This window comes from Chiroxiphia lanceolata, chromosome 5 (genome assembly GCF_009829145.1).
Source record: "Chiroxiphia lanceolata isolate bChiLan1 chromosome 5, bChiLan1.pri, whole genome shotgun sequence".
Classification (NCBI taxonomy): domain Eukaryota; kingdom Metazoa; phylum Chordata; class Aves; order Passeriformes; family Pipridae; genus Chiroxiphia; species Chiroxiphia lanceolata.
This window is the reverse complement of record NC_045641.1, coordinates 64,687,222-64,705,386: the sequence shown is the minus strand read 5'-3', so window position 1 is coordinate 64,705,386 and position 18,165 is coordinate 64,687,222.

The window sequence follows — 18,165 nt, the reverse complement described above, 5'->3', positions numbered from 1 at the left end:
ATATAGTCTGTTATCTGTTCTGTCCTGTCATGGATCTCTTGCATTCTGTCTAACAAAGTTAGAGAAGGAAATGGCATTTGTTATTTGTGATGTTTCAATCACTCTTTGAAACCCACAGACAAGTACTTCAGCTGGTAGAAGCAGATTTAAAATGGCAGAAGCTTATTTGGTGGAGGAAAGATTTACTAGCTGTGCAGAAAAGGCCTGGAATCTGGGGGCAGTGGATGGGCTCTGAGCACTTCTTTCTCTGTAAATGGCTAAACTGATAAGAAAATATTGGTATCTGGCAGTGCCTGTTAGCTGGAGACAAAAGCATCTTTACCAACAATTTTCCACTGCAGATTTCAAGTCTTACAGGCACTCTTTTTTTTTAATATTTGTAAATAAGTATATATAATCTTTTTTTTGTTTATGTTGCACACACATGTCTTTCTGTGTCTGTGTGTTTTATTTTCTCAACCATTCCTAAAGAGATAGAGGGAAGATCTGCCCTCTTAAAATAATGGCAAAGATAGCAAATCAGATGGTAGTGGGGGGGAGGAACAGCCTTGAGGAGACTGTTTATGAAGGCTTTCATTCCATCATGTACCTTGGACATAGCTCAAGTGAGGGAGAATCTGCTGTGCCAAATCTAAACTTGGCCCTGGTAGAGGCAGATAAGGACCTGTGCCTAGTGCAAGCCATGGGAAGAAGCATATTTGGAGACAGGCACAGCTGATTGAATCAAAGATAGTGATAACCTGTGGATCAGACTGTGCATCTTTTTGACAAGCATCAGCTGTTCATTCCCAGCCTCTGGGTGACTCCTTTATACCAGATGCAGTATTTCAAAAAAAAAAAACAATTGCTAGTGATGTGGATTAGGAGGGAAAAAAATGTAAATTGGAAGAGACCCAAGTTCTGACTATGCATGGGTGTCCCATGGGTCAGATGAGAGAGGCTGTTTCCCAGGAATCACAGGCCAGATGACATTTGCAGAAAATGTGGAGGCAAAGGCTATTAGAAATGGAATTGTCTGAATAGGATGAGGCCACATAAGAGGAATTAAAATTTGCTAATGCAGCAGGGTCACTATTAGCAACCATTAGTATCCCCAGTGTGGGCAGCTACCCCTAAATCGATGCTATTCTGTTTCCGGAGGCATCAACAGATAAAAGGTTGTAGTGGACAGAGGATCCAAATTTGGTGAGCCCTGGAAAATGACAGGTGTGGAGGACAAGTACATTTTTGACTGCAGGAGTTAAATAAGTGGCCACTGCTCACATCTAGCAGTAACAATACAGATGTTTATCTGATCATGGCTGCTGAAGAGATACACAATGTTTCTGGATGAAGCAAAAGTAAAAGCAAATAATACTACTTACTATGCAGTCAGTAGAAAAAATTGGATGTCTAGAAAGGAGTTTCAAAGTCATTCACAAGGGAAAGAAGACATCCACAGCTTTGGGCAGGAGTTGCCAGAAGCTTCTACCAATTGCAGCTGACAGAAATACACAAGCAGTTGCTTTTACAATTTTTTCCAGAAACAAAGTCTTTGTAAGATTGTGCTGACATAAGGCAGTGTTCAGGCAGACAGCTTTCATGCCCTGTTTTACAGGTACCAGGGTGAGCCCAGGTGTCTACCCTGATAGTCAGGTGAGTTTTATAACCTCAGGTGCTCTGTGCTGCTGCATCCATACTGGCAGCAACATCTGTTTAGTAAGTTCGGAGAAAGCCTGAGTATATTTCTGTGTTCCACAAAAAGTATTTACCAAAGTCCAGCAAGATTTGCTCTGCCTCCCACTCACTCCCTTCCTCTCTCCTACTCAAATTGATATTCATCTATCTGTGACTTTCCCTCCAAGATGACTTCTGGGGAGTGTAAAGTTAGTGCAGGGGCAAGTGGCAAGAGCCTCCTACAGGCAGCTACAAAGACATATGACAGAGCTATAAAGACAAAGCAATAAGCAGATACCTTGGTGGGAGCCTGTCATAGGCCACCCAACCAGGGTGAAGAGGCAGATGAAATATTCTCTAAGCTGCTGGCTGACAGTTCACACAACTCTTGTGTGAGGCTTTAACTTGCCAGATGTTAGGTGGAAATTCAACACAGCAGAGAGGAGACAGTCTATGAGGTTCCTGGAGCATGTGGAAGATGACTTCGTGACACAGCTGATAAATGAGCCTGCCAGGGGTGTGTCCCACTAGACCTGCTGTTCATAAACAGAGAAGGGCTGGTGGGAGTTGTGGTGGTTGGGGGTGTCTTGGGCACAGGGACCACAAAATGCAACAGTTTTCAGTTCTTGGTAAAGTAATGAAGGGGGACCAACAAAACCTCTACCTTGGACTTCCAGAGGGTGGATTTTGGCCAGTTCTTGACACTAGTAGAGAGAGTCCCATGGGACACAGTCCTTAAATGCAAAAGGGCCCAGAAAGGCTGGACATACTTTAAGAAGGAAATCTTAAAGGTCCAGGAGCAGATCATCCCTATGTGCCGACAGATGAGCCAGCAGGGAAGAAGACTGGCCTGGATGAACAGGGATTGTTTGCTGGAACTCAAGGGAAAAAGAGGGTTTATGACCTTTGGAAGAAGTGGTAGAAAACTCAGGAAGAGTACAAGGATGTTGTTAGGTCATGCAGAGAGAAAATCAGAAAGGCAAAAGCTTGCCTACAGCTCAATCTGGCCACTGCTGTGAAAGATAATAAAGAGTGTTTTTATAAGTGCATCTACAACAAAAGGAGAGCCAAGGAAAATCTCCATCCTTTATTGGATGTGGTGGGGGAATATTGTCATCAAGGATGAGGAAAAGGCTGAGGTGTTTAATGTCTTCTTTGTCTCAGTCTTTAAGTCTGGTTATCCTCAGGGCAACCAGCCCCTGAGCTGGTAGACAGGGATGGGAAGCAGAATAGATTCAAGCTGTGCCAGGTGAGGTTCAGGCTGGACACTAGGAAGACTTTCTTTACTGAAAGGGTGGTTAAACACTGCAACAGGTTGCCCAGAGAAGCTGTGGATGCCCCATTCCTGGAAGTGTTCAAGGCCAGGTTGGATGGGGCTCTGAGCGACCCAGTCTAGTGGAAGGTGTTCCTGTCCACGGCAGGGAGGGTTGGAGTGAGATGAGCTTCAAGGTCCCTTCCCACCCAAACCATTCTATAATCCTAAAAATGTTAAGAATTTGTTCCTTTCTTGGGGGACTTCATAGCCAGTCTCTTAAATGCAAGACCTCCTCACAGCTGTGTGTTTCAAGAAGTGAGGAGAGAAAACACTGGGCATAGCTGAGAAGGGATCCCAGAGGTCTGCATGTAAGGAATTGAACAGCTCCAGCAGGTTCCTCCAGGTCATATTGTGAGCCCAGCTGCTGAGAAGGGATTGCTGGTACATCCTCAGGTCATGACAGTCTTTCATGGATTTATCAGCGCTAAAGCACAGGAATACCCTTCTACTAAAGTAGAGCACACTTTAAATCATGCCCTACGAATACAACACACACACAGAGCACCAGAGAAACCTGTATTGGTTTCTCTGTGGTTACCTAAGTTTCAAGGGGCTGCAGTAGTATCTGAAATCTCATTGTTACTGTTTCGCACTGGAACTTTGTACTTTCTCTTTTTGTTTTTGTTTGTTTGTTTGTTTATTTGGTTTTGTTTGGTTTTTTTTGTTTCATTTGGTTTGGTTTGGGGATTTTTTTTGTCCTTAGGATGGAGAGGGGGGGAAAGAAGAAAATTATGGCCCCTATGCACCAGAACAGAATAGGTAAAATAATTCAATTCAACTGAACCTTTCTTTCCTAAAAAAAAAACAAACAAACAAAAAAGTGTGTACGGTTGGATTTCACTTTTGGAATTGTGCTGTTAATTATAAACCCTTATGGAGACTCTGATGAGAATCAAGCTCAACTTCAACAACAGCCAAGCACAACTCCTACAGTAGTGGCAGAGGCATAAGACAAGTGAGTTGCCAGACCCACTCAAAAGTCACAAATCTTTTTCTTCTGTGTTTGGTTTGGAAGGACAATAAGCAAGCTGTAAGATGACAAAGATTCAAAATTATATGGGAAGATTACCAGTTGACTTTCTTTTTCTCCCTAATATTCTCAGCAAATCTACTACATCTTTTCAAATATATTAAAAAAGAGAAAAGGAAAGGCTAGTTTTAACATAACACAGTCAGCTGATGGCAATCACTGCTGTGGGCTATGAGCCCTGAATTTTAATGGATTTGAAAAAGAGAAGTGGGCATATTTAAAGGGGATGGGAAGATTAAAAGATTTAAAACAGAGCCACAGAGAGTTACACTCAGCATTGTCAAGATGAAATCTAAGAACAAATTGACAGGAACAGGGAGATGTTTCTTTTTTGGGTGAATCTTTCTGTAATTGTCCACAAGGGTTTCCTTGCCCTTTCCTCTGAAGCTTTAAAGCACAACTCTTGTCAAAGACAGCAGAAGTAGTACTGCTGTAAAGAATGGCTTAATGCTTGAAAATAGCACCTTTTAATGAGAGTATGGAAAACAAAAGTTCCCAGCCACGAAGGATAACTAGTGGTAGATGCAAGAGTGAAGTAAAACTTCTACTCTTTATCCAAAGGGTCTACTTAAGGCTTCCATTAGAAGGATTAGTTATTTTCTTCTCCACCAGAGCTTATTCTTAGCTTGTACATCTGTCTTCCAGCCACATAAGACTTGAATAGTCCATCTGAGTAAACTAAACCTTTTTTGGTGTGGGAGACAAGGGCTTGGAGGAATAGTTTTCGAACTCTAGCACCTTGACCCACAATACTTCAAGGTAATGGCAAGTGCACTACTCTTAAAGAGGAAGGATTAGCAAGAACCAGACAAAGACACTTCCCAGAGTGTCAAGTGTTTCACATCAGAACTATGACAAGGCAAATGAATAGTTACAAACTTTCAACGTGTGAGGTTAAGTGTGCACATACATTTATATGTGTATATACATATACATGTACAAGTGAACTGAACTGTAGTTCTGAAGAGGCCAGGCCAAATAACTTCATGAAGTACCAGGTACAAAGGCAAATAATACAGATTCTTTTCTTTCATTTGGTTTTCTTAGCATAGGAATAGCTGGTTGGAAACCCATAAGCATTTTTATGTCCATAAGAGTATTAAGTGACAAGTTTCGATATGAAATCATTATCTTCCCTCTTCTAAATCCAAATACTAATTGCAACCTTGCTGTGAGCCTACAATATTAAGGCTATCATAGCCATGGCAACTGAAAGCAACATTACATTGAATACATATCTTCTGCAAAAATTGCTTTTTTTTTTTTTTTTTTTTGTCTTTTGTTTTGTTTTTTTTTTGGACAGTAGGCACACATTTCAGCAGCCATGATATATAGATCAAAAGAGCTTCCAGTTCCTCAAATCTCTGAACTGTTTTGCCACATTTGCTCTCCTATGAGTTAATATTTTGTGAATCTGTATAATTAATTTCAGCCCAGGACGGCTGGTTAATCCACAGACACAAATAAAAACACAAATTAAAATTTCAGCATGGATTTTACAATGGCCTATTTACATTTCAGGACTAAACCTATAATAAAAACTTTTGTGTAGTTATAATTGGGCTGATTTTTCTTAAAACCAGGAGATAAGCATCTATGTAAATAGCCTCAAAAAGATATTGTCTTTAAGAAAAGAGCTGCTTCAAATGAGCTGCTTGAAGTCACCTTCTATTCTTTGCATGATAATTGTAATGCAAAATAATAAACAGCACAGGGCATCAAGCACAGCACTTCAAAGATGATATTGTGCCATTTATATAAAGATAATTAGGCATTTAAAAACAACCAATATCACTTTAAAATCTTTCAATTAAAATAAATTAAAAAAGAGGGAGAGCGCAGGGTGTGTGCAAGGTAAGATTATTGAAATAAGTTTCCATTTGCTTGATTTTCCTGAGGGTATGTGTCCCTAATGATCTGCCTGACTCCAAAGCATCCGAGTACACAGCGAAATTAATTGCTGGGGACGTTGCAGTGCACCACAGTTCTGTGGGCCACGGGTGACATTTCAGACATGGATATACTTCACCTCTCTGTTGGTACATATGAAGTCTAGTTTTAACTGGAAAAGATGCTGCCGTGCCTAGATTGTCGTGTGGCATAGAGGAAAACTCATGTTAGCTAAAGAACTTACTGCTTAGATTGCTTAGTCTAGTTTTCAGAAAGAAACTCTGTGAGAGAAAACTGTACCAACACGAGTGTCTTTCTGCAGGTGTAATTGCATCCATACTAACGAGATCTCTCTACCAGAAAAAGCTCTAAAACATCACACCTTAATTCCACACTACTCTGTCAGCAAGAATTTGTATTCTGTAATGTAATATTTATGTGTGTTTACGAGTGGTTAAGAAAGGGCTAATATAGTCAGACATCATTAGCATGGGCAGAAACTACTACTGGGAGGTGTTAGAGATTGGCTCCTTATGCCCATGATTTACAGCAATTGTCCTGATGGAACCTGTAATTATCTGGCAATTGATTATTAAAACACCCTTTAGCCAATTATTTATAATGATGCTTTTCATGTAAATTACACCAAAAGTTGGTCAGAGGAGAGCTTTGCATTCATAAATAAATATTTTAATACAGACTATTGAAAAAGAATTTTCATCAGGTCTTGAGGAGTTGCTTTTAATGGTAGAAAAGTGCTCAGGTAGTTCATGTATGTAACAAGAAAAACAACGAGTTTGTTTTATCTAAAGGAATGAATCTCTTGTGTCCCACGTAGTTGCAAAAGGCAGCAGTGGAGGAGGCACCAGTGGTTGCAGCCTCTCAGCTCTGCATCTTATGCTTCCTAGTGCAGAAGTCTGAAGGACTTCTGCAGAGCACCTGGAACTGTAATCCTTTCCCCACAGTGGGATAAGTCAAGAATTGCTCTAGGCTCTGTCCTACAGGCAGCTCCTGAAAACTACAATGTTGCTTCAGATCTCCACTTCCCACCTGTAGAGAGAAGAAATATTCCTCTGTGCCTCAGTGGCCACTGTGGGGATGAAAGCAGTGAAGATGCTCTTGTAGCATTATGGCAAATATTTATAAAGACTGTTTGTTGCTGGTGAGATAATCTCAACCAGAAATCTTCGCAGTGCTCAGTGTATCATTAGCCATCAGCAAACAGCTTAGATGGGAGGGAAATAGCATCTCAGAGCTTTGGATGGGTTCTTGTTTCTCTGATTCTTTTCATGGAAGGGAATATTCACCTTTTCAGCTCTGCATGACAATATTTAAGAAAAGTTCCTTGTGATGAGTCCAAACTGTGATGTACTCTAGCTGAACAAAAGACTTGATAGTGGCATTAGCTGACCTGAAAAGACATCTCATCCTGCAAATTGTACCTGCTTGGGTGCATGGACTATCATGGCAACAACTACATCACAGCTAATACTCAGAGATGAGCTTGTTTAGGGAGAAAGGGTAGCATTGTAACTAACTCTACAAGGGCTCAGTGTAGCACTCAACTAAGTTACTACAGGTATTTTGTTTACCCTGGGTGCGCTCAGAACCTCAACATGAGTTTTGTGTATCTATTTGTTGCTGTTTTCATGCTGGCTCAGTCATGGTAATAACGGTAATAATGTGACACCTGACTTTGTGTCATAGTTGTGGGAGGAAGAGTAAAGGTAACCCCCATAAATTCGAATGTGCTTATAACATTTTGACACAACTTGTAAAAATTAAAAAGCTGATTGCACTTTTAATAGCAGTCTTGTCAGTAATATTCAAAGTGATAACTCTGTAGTATTCTAAAAGCACAGATTACCCGAAGTGACTGAAAGAGACTTCAAGGAATCTATAATTAAAATCAGTAATACGTACGGTACGCTTTAAAATCCTGAACTCTATTTGAGAGATTATTTTCTTTATATAGTACCTAAGAACATATTCAGATATATTGATACCACTATTGTCTTCTTTAATGACCATGTCTGCAGGATACAGGCCTCAGTGTGTGTAGGCTGAGTGCTGCCTGTGGGACAATATGCCATTGTACTGTCTCAGGAGGCTGGCTGACAAAGGAACATGTCTCGGACACAAAACTGTCCCATTCTGCTTTCTCAGTCCAGAGGAAACATAAAAAAGGTGCAGTTTACTTCCCCCTGCCTGTCTATGGCTCCCCTGGCAAGCATGGCATGAGCAGATTCCTCTTAGTCTCCATTCATGTGCAAAGGCACAAAAGGAGAGAACAATATCTGCATTTTCCACTGTACCCATACAATATCTGGGTAGGCAGTGTGGCTAGACAGGGATTTGGGGAATTGTTCTCCTTCCCGGGACTGAATGACAAACTGTCTTGCAAGAGCAGAGTCTGCTGGTGTCATTACACTGAACTATCACTGACACACCTGGAGCTGCCTGCAGATGAAAGGCACTTTATAACCAAAATTTGTGCCCTTCAGAAGATTTACGAACCATTCGTGCAACACTATAAATTTAACAGTGCTGTTAATAAGTTTGTGGTGATTTCACTGTGAGTTATGTACAGGAGAACTGAGGATTAACCTCTCCTTGAAGGTTTTGAGGTTTAGAAAACGGAAAGAGGCAAGGGGCCGGCCATTTTCAACCATCTGAGGACCCCCTCCTTTCTTCCCATCCTCCACACTCTCTAAGATAGACACTACCTTAGTAAGATCTTTAGGTGCATCACAGCAAACTTCACCTGGTGAATTGACTTAAATACCTCTAACTTACCTATTCTTTAACTCTTTCTCCCCTAGTCTGATCTTTACCCTTATTCCATTGTTAATGTTAATTTCATGGGCACATCTTGTCATAACTAACATTTTGTGTGAAGATGGGAGCAAGCAAAGTCATGGGAATGTGCCAGCCTTTTGTCATCCACTGTTTATTGTCTTCCCTCATTCAATAATAGAATTAGTCTATTTTTTACCTTTTCCATATATTGTTGCATATAGTAGCAGTAGTGAGAAATACATGACTTCTTTCTTGGCGGGTTGACTTGTTAAAAGTTGAAGGATACTGGTCATTGTGGAGACAGGTTTTTGATTTTAATTTAATTTTTTTTTCATTATTTGAATAAAACAAATTTTCAGACCTCATCATCATCTGTTCCCAGTGAGCTTTTAGAGCCTCCCCCCTTTGGCTTTGAATATGAAAGGTCTGGAAGCAAAATGGGCTCTCTCTTAGACTGTTATCACTGGGTTGTTTGAAATACAGATTGGACCAGAGACAAAATAGTTTTGTTGGCCTTTTAGCCATTTATTTAGAGAATTAATTCTTCCTTTCTCCTATGTATTAAAGTCCAATGCTGGAACCAGCAGGTCTGTTAGAAATAAGGAGTAAAGCTGAATTCTTTCCTTTTTTTTTTTCCTTTTATTGTGAGCAATGGGAAGATAATTCCTTATTGCTAGAATTGCTAGCTGGAGGTAGAAGGGACTATGTAAAGAGAGTGGTAAAAAAGAAGATTTAGATTTAAATATTCATGTTTTGGGGGCTATTCAGTGATATTAGGAATAAATTACCAGCTAAGGACACACTTGATTGATTCTGTCTGAATTTGTTTTATTATATTTTCACATAATTTCATTTATTCTTTCCTTTAACATCCATTAGAGGAAAAGAGAGAAAATATACAGCATATGAAAAGAACACAGGGAAGTTTTTAATATAATGTTAATAATAGTTGATATTTAATTGAGATCGTATCTTTAATCTTTTCTTCTTTTCCCCTGCCAGTGTTTCATCTCTATTCTTATTATCTTGTTTTCAGTACAGAATTATCACCCACTGGTTTTCAATTACAGCGATGCCCATATTGATTCTCCCCTTGATTTTAACTCGAAGCTGAAAAATTACTCACTTAAGCCAATAAAAGTAGATGATGTGGTTAGTTTTGGGTTCCCTTTTTAAAATAATAAACGAATAAAGAAGAAGAATGATAAGCTTATAATGATTCTGAGTTACAACAAACTGGTATGGAAATGCATTTTAAATCATTAGAACCCAGAGCAGTGTTATAAATTTATATTTATCTCGTCACGTTGAAGTAAGTGGTCCCTAAGGACATAAAACCTATGTCTGTAATTCTAAGTTGCATTTGTCTGTTAGTCCTTGGGCACTGAGACCCCCTGGCAGGCAACACATTCTGTCTACGCTTCTCTTGGCTTCCAAAACCAGGGTTTCTATATGCAAAGTGCCTGTTGGGAATGGTCCATGGTCCGTGCTAGCTCCCAGACTGTGGCCAGGAATTGTCTGGGGAAGTGCCAGTTGGCATGGGCCAAAATCACCTCTCTTTTGGATTAGCAGTAGAGAGGATCACATTCCCAGGCTTAGGGAATTTCCGAGGCACTGCTAAATTTACTAACACAGATGTAGCAGGAGAGCAGTGTCCTGTCTAGAAGGAGCCACATTGCTTCTCCAATCACTTCTGTGCACACCTGTCTGCTCAACACACAAACAGTGCCACGATGCAATGATAACATATTGCAAGCTTAAAACTAAGATTCAGTGCAAGGTTTGACCTTACAGAGAGAAAAATGTCACAGTATGGTTTTGGTGGCCATGTGCAATTACAGATCAGTCTTTATTGGTGCTTAGAAAGTATGATCTAAATGAATTTGGGAGTAGATGCTGAATAGAATATTTCCTGAGTGGTAAGCTAAAAGGTTTGATTCTGCACCCACTGATGTTGAGGGAAAACCTCTTACTAGCTTCTGTAGGAGCAGAATGAGAGCTAACTACAGGGAAAAATCACTTAAAACCACCACTTTCAGACACAAAATCCAAAATATAGATAGCAAAGGGACAAATGTAGATCTCTCAGGATGTCTGTCTTAAATATCCCAAGTAAGTAATATCGAATACTCTTGAGAGAATGAGTGGTTTGTAAGGGAATCCACACAGATGCCCACATTAAAGCAGGTATGTGTGTAGGTGGGGATTTCTGCAGAGAAGGAGGAAGGAAGTCTCTCAACTTCAGAAAGGAGTCCTGAAAACTCCAGGAGATCCCTCACCCAAAAAACCTCTTTTGAAGAGCAGAGCCATCACGAAACTTTTGGTGCCATCCAGCTGCTAGGCCTCTGTTCTGCCTTGATCTCTGGTTGTCCTCTCCTTGCTCCAGATAGACAGTCCTACTTTCTCAGGGGCCAGGTGTATTTGCCCCTTTTCAACACCCACCTCTCATGCTTAGAATCAAATATTTGTTTTAACAAAGGCAAAGTTTTTCCTAGACTTGTCACTGCACAGACCTCTTTTTACATGTCTAATTTCTCTGCTTTTTATGCATCGTAGCAGCGTTCCCCCTCTTTGGAACTCTTCCAGAAAGCACCTGCACTTGCTCATTTGTGAAGTGCCAGTATGGTAGGCTGTAATTTGCCAGTCCATTTCTTCTCTGAGAGTAAATTAATTGAGTTGATAGCAGCAGAATTTATAGCTTTATACTAGCTATATATACATGCTAGGGAAATATTGTAGCTTTAGAATGGGGTAAATGACTCATAACTGATTACAGAGCCATTCCTGTCTAGGTAGCATTAGGAAACCAAGGCTTCTCTTTCCATTCTTTCTGGGACACCTGCCCTGTGATTAAGGTGTACCTTAAACAGTTGCCTATCTCCTCTCCCTTTTCTTTTGCACTTAGTGTCACACAGCCTTAAGGCTCAGAACTTTAAAGGGTTTGTGCAACTGCAGAAGACACAAATTTTTGGAAGTGGCTCATATGACATTGTTTTACTGCCTTTTCTGTTTGGGGCGGGCATGTTGGCAAGGGCTTCAGTCTTGCTGTGTGCTCCTGGGCATCATACTTATTCTCATTTTTATCTCTTCTCCGCCAATTATTTACATGGGATTTATTTTTTTATTTTAAGGTTGGTCCAGCAGGTCTGTGGCTCTTTCTGAACCTGCATAGAGGCTCCGCTACCACATCTACTCCCCTCTACCCCTATAATACTAAAACATTTCTTTAGTCTATAGTACTCTCTATACCATCAAAAACTTGTTGTTGTTTCCTGTGAAACACCCCAGGTGCCAAACACAACCTCAGTGCAGCCTGTGGAAATGGAGTCTCCCAAAGGGGATGCTGAGTGTGCATAAAAGTGGGCTCTGTTTTTCCAAGGCACCTGCCAGAACCTTGCTGACATTTTCAGCATAGGAAAATATTTGGCACTGGACAGCTGTCCAGAAACTTTTCCCCTTGCAGGTAGTAGAAAATGTTCCCTTTTTTAAACATATTTATATAATTCTTTTTGGGCCTATTCATATGTGAAAGGCTTCATTTTTCCCCCCACTGTGAACTTCAGGGAATTTACCTCCTTGGTCCTTCCTATTTCCTCTATCATTCCTCACAGTGAACACATCCAGCTCTTCTTTTTAGTCTATGTCTTTCCCAGCAACCTGAGCTGCAAGATGGTTAATTGCTTTTACTCTTTCTTCCAGGAATTCACCTCAGAAGTCTGACTCCAGCATCTATTTATTAGTTTTAGGGTCCTCTAATAAGCGTACTTTGTTGAATGTTTAATGTGTTTGGATTTAACACCTCCTCCCTTAGTAGTATTGAAGTTATTTCTCTTCCAGCTTATTCTCTCATAAAATTGATGAGGACAAGATTGTCCCTGCAAGCACTGAGGTTTGTCACTTCCTACCTTTCTGCCAGTTGGCTTTTCCAGATCATGATGTGCAGTTGGCTTGTGTTACAGCATAAAATCACCGAGCAAGCCACTTGCTTGTAAGTTGAAATTTTAGCAAAGAGTAAGTTGATGCTTTAAATAATGCTTATATGAAGAGTTCAAAAGAGCTACTGGCCCTGTCTGTCACCTTTGTGTCCTGCACACCTTGCTGGTTTTGGCAAAGGATGATTCATTGCAGTTGCCAATGCCAGGCAGTGCCTTAACTTGTGGTAGTAGCTCTGAAGTGTTTAGCTGTGTGTTGCATTGTCCATCCCCACTCCTCCCCTTGCTTCTCTTTTTCTTTTAACTCTCAATTAAGAGCTTTGCATGCCTTTCTATCCAGGTCTCTTCTTTCAGTATTTGAGATTTGCCATGAAGTCTACTGAATAGATCATATAAAGTTGTCTATCAGAATATGTTGGTGATGGCTGAATCTTCTATAAACCTTGCTATTAACCTTGTTTCACATGCTGCAAAGCTTAATTGTTCTGTTACGCGTTTCTTTACTCCAAAGGGTTTTAATTGTCTCTCTAAAGGGAGTTGGAGTTTGTATCTGTCTCAAAGCTTAGACCTGGTCACAACAGGCATCTTTCCCTTTTTCATATCACTCCATTGCAGCTGGGAAAAAAAAAGAAGACAGCAAACTGTAAACCTATTTTTCAGCCTTGGATTATTTATAGACTCATCTGTTACTTTGCCTGTTTTGTACCTTCTTCTAAGACATAGAATCACAGAATAGTTCGGGTTGGAAGAGACTTTAAAGATCATCCAGTTCCACCCCCCCTACCATGGGCAGATACACATTTCACTAGACCAGGTTTAACAAAACCACGTTCAACCTGCTCTTGAACAGTTCCAGGGATGGGGCAGCCACAGCTTCTCTGGCTAACCTGTTGCAATGCCTCACCACCCTCACAGTAAAGAATTTTTTCCTAATATCTAACTTAAATCACTGTGCTGGGTTACAAATGGGAAGGAAGTACTAGCCAAGTCATGAACTGTGTTGTCAGGACACACTTCTTCACTTTATTCTATAAAAGAATAATAGATAGAATTTAACTTGCTGTTTCTGAGGGAAAATACAGGCTGCTTTCCAGAGACAAATATATGTGAAGTGTTAGATTATGATTAAGCCAATATGTAATTACTTTAGTGCATCATAATTGGAGAATAAAGTCAGTCACCTTGAGAAAATTTCCCAAAATACCTCTCCAAAATAATTTAGGATAGTTGTTCTTAAATACGTTGTGGGAATAGTGTAGAGAAAAAAAATAAATATAAGAACCATACACTCCTAAAACTTTAAAAATTTTGTTGCCCATTCTCAAGCACTGTGGACTGAAAGGACAACTAAAAAGTAAGATTCAGTAGTCATAATGTAAAATTGAACTGCACTGTTTCCTTACTATTCATCAAAATAGAACTTGAAACATCTGCAAGTGGTGAGCAGTGACATGCACAACACTAGCACCAGTTCCAACCTACCATCCTTAGGAAAGGAACAAATAACTAGATCATGATAGACGTTTTTTTAAAGGGTTTAGGCATTTGTCTAGCAAACTCAAATTGGAAATCAAATCTGAAGCGAAACTGATACAAACATCAGACAAAATGAAATTTCCTTTTAAAGAGGGAGCTGGAAAAAGACAAGCAAAGGGATTATTTATAGAGAAAGTTCTTCCTCATAGACTAGATTACAGGTAGGCTATGGTTTAAATAAGTGATATGAACTAGCTGTAAATATCAACCCCTTGATCCTCAAATGTTTAAATTATTAGTACTTTGTTTTACAAACTGGCCTTTTCTTGGGTTTGGTGAAAAAATCCCACTCTCTTCCTTTAAAATGGGGCAAGGCAGTTTGTGTGTGAGCAAGATTTACAGAATAAAGGTTTCTTTTAATTTATTCACTAAAGATTCCTGGCAGGTAAAACTCGTTTAAAGGAAACACATTTCTTTTTTTTTGTCCATGATCTTCTAAATTCCCATCTGTACTCAGAGAGTTCTATTTACACTGTTACATTCTTCAGGAGCAGAAATTCTCTGATGTAAAAGGCTGAAGGAGTTGTGCATGAAAGTTGCTGAAAAATGTCTTTGTGCTGAGCGTTTCTTGAAAATGACAGTGGTGCTCACCACAGCAGCCTCATGTAATCAAACTCCCAGGGTACCAGAGGTACTGATTAAAGAAGCTGTGGCAGCCCTGGCTAAGGAGACAGGGCCCTTTTCATTAAATTGTAACAGGTCCTGTTTTAATTCAGAAGGTCCTCAGCTTGTTCCCCGGTCTGTCAAGCTCATGGTAGCTAGGATAACTGTACTAAAGATACTTTATGTCTGGGAAAAGTATACCAAAAATGAAGCAAACAAGGAGGGGAGCTGATGGCAAGAAAGATGTCCAGTAAGTGCAATCAGTAGAATTTATTTGAAATTGCTTAAGTGGCTTTAAAAAAATCTCCAAACCAAACCCAAATGCTACCTCCCACCCTTCTATTTGCTGGCACTTTCATACTTACAAAGCCTCACAGATGTCTTGTCCAGATCCTGAGAAAGTTCAAACAATTTTGGATTTTCCAGGTTTAAACCTGTATTTACTGTTCATTCATCTTGGACCTAAAAAACTTTTTCTGTCCATGATCTTTGCCAGGACCTGAATTTTGCAGCATATTAGGTGTTGACTTCAGTGTTGCAGTAGAGTTTCTGTCTTCCAAGTCTCTAAACACCTTCACAGGCCAACAAATCTAGATGGTATTTGGTATCCAAAGTCCAAAGGAAGAAACTATTTTGAAATATCTATTAAAAAGTGGTAAACTTTCATTATGATGCTCACAACATCAGCATTACAGCAAAGCAATACACTCACAGCAGTTAATTTTGTGGTATTATCTACAAGACACTAAAATTGTGCTGGAATAGCAAACCTGTATAGCTTTTCCAGGCATAGATTTTGACTGCTTAGATGGTACAAAATGCAGGTTGTCAAGATTTCAAACTCTATGTGTTGTCAGTATTTCTGTGTTGCAATTTCTGAAACACCAGAAGGTAAGAAGCTGTCACTGTGTATGGTACCTGCAGAGTGTAAGACAGTGGCTTTGCCATCTCTTGTTGGAAATTTTCAGCATATGAAATGTGGTCTTCCAGGATCCTTAGTAGATTACAAATGGGGTTTTCTCTGTGGAAAATTTGTACCGGCGTGGGGAATCCCTGGACTTCAAACACATAAAATAGGGTGCCTACAAGTGAATGAAGGGTTAAAAACAGGTGTGTGAAAATTTAATAGTGCAGAGTGGACGGCACAATGGCACTTTGTAGGAAGCATCAAAATCCTTGAGGATATGAAGGCTGATGCATTCCAAAGCAAAGGGAGGAATCACACTGGTGTTGGATGTTTACGCAAAGCTTTCTCTGTAGACATACAGAAGCCATGTGCATAAGGGTTCACAATCACAAGCTTAGGAAATTTCTGCAACAAATTCCCAGCCAGGCAGCAAAGGAGAGCCACGATACATCAACTGCCTTGCTGTCCTTGAGCTGAGTTAGGTATTTGCTTGTTTACAAGCACTGACAAGAAACTGCGTGGTGTCTGACTCCTGTTTGGGTGACTGGGAAACAGATCCCTCACATCCAACAGCAGCCACTCTCATTGAGAGCTCATTTGCCTGGTATGGAATTCCAGAGACCATAATTACAGATAATGTAGCTCAATTTTCCTGTCAGGAATCTGCTATTTGTAGTACCAGCAGCACCAGAGTGTGTCACATCCCTGCCACACTCCAGCCAAAGCAGAAGCAGCTGCTGGAGTTGCCAAGCATGCTGGCATAAGAGGGATGCAGGGAAGGTATTTTTATACATTACTTGGTGATCAGCAAGCCTATGGTATCATCCTGTGCCACACCACGCATGGATACTGTGGTGCACAAATGCTGCAGCTCAGTCGAGGTAGAAAAGCACTCCATCTACTGTGGCCTAATTTGTAAAATAAGGCTGTAAAACCAAAACCAAATAGCCCTCCTCCAGGGAAAAGCTATGCTATGCTCAATATTGTATGTCCCACACAGCAGCAGCAGAAGAGGGCTTACTTGAGTAAGGGTGGACATAACTTATAGCCAGTCATGCTCTCAGAATCAAAGCTACACACAAACTCAAGGCTGTAACATTTAAAGATGGTGTATTTGTTCTAACTTCTGCAATTAGCAAACTAAGCCTTTGGCTATTTCCTCCATTTGCAGTAAAATATCCCCTTCTTGCCATTAGGGTCCCCAAGAAAAGACACAGTATGAAATTCTGGAGAGGTACTGAACTTTCAATGCCCTGGACTAAAAAGTGAAAAGTCATCTTTAAAGCAAGTGGAAATGACAATAAGATTTCTGTTTTAAAAGCTAGCATCAAGACACCTGCTGTTCGTGAATAACTGGTATCAAAGATTTAGGAAAAGAGGGCATGGTCTTAAGCCCTGCCAGGGGAAGTTCAGGTTGGATATCAGGAAGAAATTCTTTACAGAGAGGGTAATCAGGCATTGGAACGGGCTGCCCAGGGAAGTGGTGAATTCACCATCCCTGGAGGTTTTTAAGATGAGACTGGATGTGGCACTTAGTGCTATGGTCTAGTAACCATGGCAGTGTTGGATCAAGGGTTGGACTTGATGATCTCAGAGGTCTTTTCCAACCCAGTTGATTCTATGATTCTATGATTTTTTCACTGAACGAAGGTCATCCTTTCGCTTTGGCTGACTCTTTGTATTTGTAAAAGTAAAATCGACTTGACTTCTTCCTCTTCTATGCATTAAGGAATTTAACTTATGTGAGCAGATGAAGGACATTTCCTCAGTTTCCAGAAATCCAGTGGCTATTCGTGACTGCCTTTTAGTTTGATTCCAGTTAGAATAACTGGCTGGTGACTTTGATACCCCTTATGCTTAGACACTTTGACTATCCATGCTACAGTTATTTAACACAGAGACATCTTCACCTGCAGTCACTTGGAAAGAGAATCTCCACTTTCCTATTCCTGTCTTCTTCTTTTATTCTGAATGTGGATTAAAATCAACTTAGAGGGACATGGGAGTTATGTTTCAATGCGTGCAGATGCAGTGGCTCTGAAACAGCACTAATAATGCTGTGACAGGTACCTTGTACTTTCTAGAGCTGTCAAAGTTCATTTGATATCATTCATATGCCAGGTAATAGTAAGATAGAAAGAAGCAGTGCCCAGGATGTAGAAATTATTACATGCTGAGGTGTGTGGAAATTGGAACTGATTAGAGTCAGAGAATTTGAACAGTTCACATCATAAGGACTTGTAAGTGTTGTTTAATCTGACCTCCTGCTCAAAGCAAGGCCATCTTGATCAATACTTCAGGGCTGTATTCTCCTGTAGCTCCCCTGCACTTTTTTCAGTTCTGTACCACTCTCGGAAGAGAGGGAGATTTTTCTTTTTCATGTAGTCCAGTTAGAGTTTCCTTTGCTGCAACTTGTTTTTCATTGCCACTAGTTCTTTTTTTGTGCAATGCTGGGGCAAGTCTGGCTCAGTCTTCTTTATAACCTCCCTGCAGGACC